Genomic DNA, 6,164 nt, shown 5'->3' on the forward strand with positions numbered 1-6,164 from the left:
TTCCGTGCAGCCCTGACAGGGCACCGTCCTGTCTGTTCACATCACTGTTTCAGCCTTAGTTTGACCTCTGCTTCCCAGCTCACTTACCCGTCCACTTGCTCGCCAGTCCCTCCCACCGAAGGAGAACGTGGGCCTGATTTGCTCACTGCTGTGTCCACCTGGACAAGAGCCTAGCATGTAATAGATTTCTAACAAATGCTTTTTGAATAAATGCATGAATAGAAAGGAAAGAAATGGTGATTCTGATGAGCAGAGTCCTTAGAGCAGCGCCTGTTAACACCCCCTGTGCGTGTGTCGCCTGGAGACCGTGTTAAAATGCAGGCTCTGAGCGATCTGGCGTGGGTGGGCCAAGCGCCTGCATTCCCCGCAAGCCCTGATGCTCGGTCTGGGGGCCATGCTTGGAGCAGGCCCGGGCATGGGGCTTGTCATGGTGGCCTGTCCAGCTGACTTCTCATAGCTACGTGCTCATGTCAGAGCCTCTGCTCTGAGGGCGGAAGCGACGACTGATGACTGTCACTGAAGTTGATCATTTTCCTTTCTGGGTCCTTCCTTGTAGGCCAAAGAGGAGCGGATCGTTGAGCTGGAGACTGAAAATGCTGTTCTTCACCTGAAACTGGCGGAGGTAACGTCTTTACACATCTTGTGATTGAGCTGAATGATGTCCCGTGTGCTGACTTTCACCCAGTGAGGGTGGGCGTTCATCTCAATGTCCCCTGATGTCTGTGCCGTCTGCAGGTCTGCGCTCACGGGGCACCCAGCCGGGCGCTGGTGGCCCGGGATGCACTCAGTGTATCCCCCATAACCCCAGCCACGGGGGGTTTCTCCTGAGCTCCCCCATCTCAGAATTTTCTTCTAAAATTCTAAAAACTTTCTTCACTCTTCTAAGAACTTTCACACCGGGAATAGACTTTCCAAGCTGACTCGTAGCTCTTCTCAGCTGCCATTTTTGTGTCACTTTACTTCCAGGCTAATTGCTAGTGAGCTCTGGCCTCCTGCTGGCACAGCAGAGGACTCTGGGTAAGCAGTTTCATGAGCAGCAGTCAGTGGGGAGCTTCGGCCCGAAGCGGAGGCTCACACGCATCGTTGGGCGTCGAGGAGAAGCCTGACCCTGGCAGCAGTGTGAGCTGCTGGGTCCTCGCCGCCCAGGACCGAGGACAGTGAGCCAGCGGCTCTCGGGGACAAGGCGGACCCTCGTTTGTCTTCTCCCCGAAGAGTTAGCGGAAGAGTTAGCGGAGGCGATCAAGGAGATAACCAGGGTCCAGCTGGGCCGACTCTGGCTCTCGGCTGCCGTGTGTTCCGCGTGTAAACGGAAGAAGGAAGCTGAGCCTCAGCGCTAACCACACCCCCTCCTCCATTCCCTCTCCAGATATTTGGGACAGAATTCGTGCCTCTGAGCACCCCGCTGCTGTCCTACTTCAAAGCGACTGTGTGGGATTAAACCAGGCGCCCTGGGGCATCCCAGCGCTAATGAGCCAAATTCAATGAAACTTAATCTGAATTTTAGTTCATTTTAGTTCCCTCTGTCCACAGAGGAGTAGTTGATGCCCGCGTGCTACTTGCTGTCATTTCAACATGACAACAGCAGCGCCCACCACTTCCACGTCGTGTTTGTCCTGAGCTCGTCCACGTGAGAGAAACTGCACCCCACGGTCTTGGTCGTGAAGGCCGCGTCTGAGGACCGCGGTGTCACAGCTGCCATCGTTAATGTGGGCTCCAGCCCTCTGCTACCCTCGGTCCCACCGACCGACCGTCAGCTTGTCTTGTCCACGATCTATTTGAGGATTAAAAAATTAGCGAAGCACATTCAAATGCCAACAAAGCTGGGTTTGGCAACAGAGGAAGGTTTTAGTAAAAGTTTGAGCCAGCAGAGGTATCAGTGAGTTAATCTGGCAGAAAGGCAGAGCTGAGGTTATTGTTGCTGTTTCAGTGAGGGTGGAGTTTGGCTGGAGGCTGGAAGGGACAGGAGCAGGTGGCTGTCGTCCTGCCACGAGACGCATGGAGGCGGCAGGCAGGGCTGGGGAGCCACGGCCACACACTCGCCACTTCAGCCACTGACGTGTCCCCCAAAAGTGGCTGCCGACTGTGCAGATGCGTCAGGGTGGCTGCTGGGGCTCCAGGTAGCACATCCCTGTGCCAGGTTTGTGTGTGGGGGGACCAAGGAGATAGGGAACGCACCTGCAAGTCTGTCCCTCTTTGTCATTTGCTCAGAAACCCTGCCCATGACTGCCAACACCTCCCTGGCCAGAATTGGGTCGCGTGGCGTCCTACCGTTAAGAGAGCCTGGGGTTTCAGCAGAAGCGTGGATAAACTCAGGGTGTGGCAGCAGCAGAAGGCAGACAAGCAGCCACTCGTCTCTGCCACCCGAATAGCTGCATTTTAGGGAACTCTGGCCCACTGGGATCTGTTTTTCCGTCAGAGGAATAAGCATCTCCCTCTGTAGGGAACACAGTGCGTAAAAGTCGAGTCCGAGCAGAGCTTACAGCCATTTGGCAGTTTTTGTTTTTAGCACTAGCCACACCGTGAGGACGGTTCTCACCCTTCTTTCATGAGCTCAGTTTTCCCTGAGAGAGTCTTAACACTGAGTGTTGGAAGTGATCCGCACTTTCCCTTTTCATAGCTGTCTTCTCCAGAAAATTCTTGACTTTTTATAATGTTTTCCTTTAAAAAATGGTCATGTTGCGACATTAAAATGTCCACAGACTTCCTGTTTGCTTCCTAACAAGGCCTGGCTTGACCCTTGGCCTGGAGCAGACTAGTGTCTCCCCACAGGGACACCCAGGGGCCTCCCCCCGCTGTCCTGCACCCACACCCCACGGGCACCACCCGCCTCCCCCTGCCTGGTCCCCGCTCCTCTCCACCCGTCCCATGTCACCGACTCGGACGCCTCTGCCCGACGACAGCAGTGGCTCACTCATTCCGTTGCCCCACAGTCCGTCCATCCCATCCGGTCTTCAGTCCCCTGGTCACTGTTTTCCTGCAGCAGCCGTCCCAGGACTTCCTGTCACTCGCCACTTAGATGTCTTAGCCATGATTTCAGTGCTCCCTTGCAGCTAGCCAGGACCCCGCCATCTCTGCCACCTTCACACCCCAGTGCTCCGTGTGTCCCCATCCGGCGAGGCCTCCCCAGCGCCTGCACCGAGTTGCTGCAAAATACCGACAAATAGAAAGGTCGGTCCCCACTGTCTACCTGCCACAGCGCTGGTGCCAGAGTCAGCCACTCTCCACCCGCCATGGAAGGTGCTTGAGCCTTGTCCACCCTTCGCAAATCTCTGCTCCCAGCCCCTCCACACGGCCCCTCGCTGGGGGCAGACCACCTGTCCCATCTCATGGACAGAGTGTCTTCCTGTCCCCCCACCAGACACCTCGTGGCAAGCACCCCCTGGAGCCTTGGGAGGAGCTTGCTTAAGACCAGCCCACACCCCGAAACCCACCTACTCATCTGCGGGATCTCCTCGCCACAGCCGGCCCGGAGCAGGCGGCCGCCGTCTGGGTCCCCGTCACCTCACTGTCAGCCCTGCCTGTCTGCAGCGCCCCATGTCGCCGGTCCACGCACACCGCTCCAGACTGCTGGGCCCCCTCCCGGCAGCAGCTGCATGACTTCACGTGCTGTCCTTCCCCATGGACGGTGTCACTCAGTGTCACACGCGCTCCCAGCTCTCCCTGCTCTCTGCTGTCACCAGTCAAGGGCAGACTCGGAGAGCTGCGCTCCCAGTGGCAGAGCCCTGGGACACCGTAACCAGTGGCCACTGAGCATTCTCGCTGGAGGGGCCACGTCGTCAGTGACCGGCGCGTCACACTGACCTCCTACCTCCTGGGGGCTGCCTCCTGGCCCGTTTCCTTCTCCTCCCTACCCTTCCTTCCTGAAGATGAGTGGACTCCTGTTAATGAGAGCACGTGTGCCATATTCCCCCATGGCTTTCGCGCTTACCACATCTTAATATTTCTAGTATCAGTAAGTCTATTTCAGTACATAAGTGATGACATTCTGCATCTTACTGTTAGTTTAACCATGTTGTTACTGTGTGGGAACGTGCGGCTGCAGTGCTGAGGGAGGGGCGATTTTCTGGCATGCACCAGCGTGTAAGAGCGTCGTGTGAGAGTGAGCACCCGAGAGCGCTTCTGGGAAACAAAGCAGCAGAAACCCAAGCTCGTTATGTGTCCCTAGTGCCTGAGTGAACGGCGCCTCCGCCCACTGCTCAAGCCCGAGACCCGGGACCTGTAAAGGGCCCCCACCTCCGACCCCGCGTCCACCCCCCAGTCCTGGCAAGGGTGTCCCCTGAGCACTGCTGACCCTGCCCACTGTCCCTGCTGTGAACGTCGCACGACCGGTTTACCCGCTTTGTGCCATCCTTGTCCACACAACGCCCAGGGTGATCTCTAGAAACACGTGCCTGCTGCTAGAAACCCTCCAATGGCTTGGCGCTGTCCCTAAACAAACGCCCTGGTTGTCACCCTTCCCCACCTGGCCTGCTCAGCCTCTGTTCCTCTCACACTGTTCTTTCCGTTGCTGGAACCTGCCCTTCACCTCCTGGGCCCTTACAGACGCGGCTCCCCACGGGCCTGCCCCAACGCTTCACCCTTCAGGACGTTGCCCCCCCCCCAGAGTCCCACTGGCCCTGTGCAGCTCCCGCACTCACAGGCCACCGTCATGGCTGGTTCCCACCGCAGCGGTGGCTGCACCGGCCTGGCCAGTGTCTGCTCGTAGGAGACCGGGGAACATAGACGGTCAGGGAGCTCCTCACCTCGGAGGCGATGCGCCTTCTTCAGCGCCTGCGTTTTGAGGCGCTGAGACCTCTTCTGTTTGTCTCCACGACAGTGCCAAGGAAGGACGGGGGCGAGGAGCAGCAAGGCCACACGGCCTGGCCCCGAGCAGGGGCGTCTGCAGAGGACACGCTCGCCCTGGATCGAGCTCCGTCACGCGGCTCAGGTAAAGCGAGTGCACGGAAGCCGGACTGTTTACGCAGTGGATGCTCGTGGTCATAAGTCAGGGCTTGTTTTCTGGTCAGCCGTGTAAGTCATGCGTGTGGAAACCTCAGGGGAAGGAGAGGAGCCTCAGTCTGGGGAGCAAAGCTACTCGTGTGCGTCTGACAGATTTTCTGCGACAGTTGGCTCGCCTGCTCCCCCCAGATTGGAAGGTCACCACGGATGCCATAACGGCTTTGGAGCTGTGCTTCCGCACAGTCGTGGAGGACAAGACACCCCTCAGGAAGCTCAGGCGGTTGGGACCCAAGCTAACACAGAAAGAAAACATTCAGCCGCGAGAGGGGCTGCGTCAGACATCTGTGGTGTCTCGTTCACCCGGCAGCAGTTCTCAGCTTCATTCACCATCACCTGGCAGGGCCCTGCTTTGCACATGTCCCCTTAACGAAGCTGCCGCCGCGCGTCCTCAGAGCAGCGCCTCCAAATGGCGGAGATCCCAGAAGGAAAGGTGGGAAAGGCGTTAGTTACTCCGTGTAGCACATCTGGCCGTTCTCCAGGGTGAAACGGGGGATATTTTTATACCTTTGAGTAAGAGCATTGTTCACTTTTTGTTATAAACAATGCGACCGGTGAAAATTAGGAGGAAGCAAAGGTCATTATTACAACAAAACGCCATCTGTCAGCAGCGTTGACCCCACTGAGAGGCGCCCCCCCCATGAACTGCATTAGTGTGTTTAGAATGGACTTATGTACAATTAATTCTTTATTCTCCTCCAACTGAGTGAGATGAATCCATCTTTGAGTGACGTGTATAACTGTCTGCATGCCACATCCTACAAATACTTTAACTCAATTTAGTTCTGATACTTTATCAAAATGTTTCCCAAACGTGGATGTAATCTCCATTTCATAGGAGAGAAAAGACTTACAGAGCTTCTGAGCTCAGGCACGATCCGAGGTTCAATTCTGACACCCGATGCGAGGCAGGGCCCGGCTCCCGGCCGTGGGCCGTCACGTCTTCGGGGAAAGGCCCTCACACGGAGGACACGGCCCAACAGCTGCTTTGTTCCCGAAGTTCTGAAAAGTCCTCAGGGCTGCTGTGCCTGGAATTTCTTAACGCACTCACGTGGCGAGAGCGCCCCGGCCTCCACTGTTCTCCCCAGGAGCTCCTGAGGACTGGGCTGCCAGAAGGTGGTCTGGATAAGAGATTAGAGCCCTGTCCCCATGCCAGGAGGGTGACCGCG

The sequence above is a fragment of the Hipposideros armiger genome, unplaced genomic scaffold (genome assembly GCF_001890085.2).
Source record: "Hipposideros armiger isolate ML-2016 unplaced genomic scaffold, ASM189008v1 scaffold_299, whole genome shotgun sequence".
NCBI classification, from domain to species: Eukaryota; Metazoa; Chordata; class Mammalia; order Chiroptera; family Hipposideridae; genus Hipposideros; species Hipposideros armiger.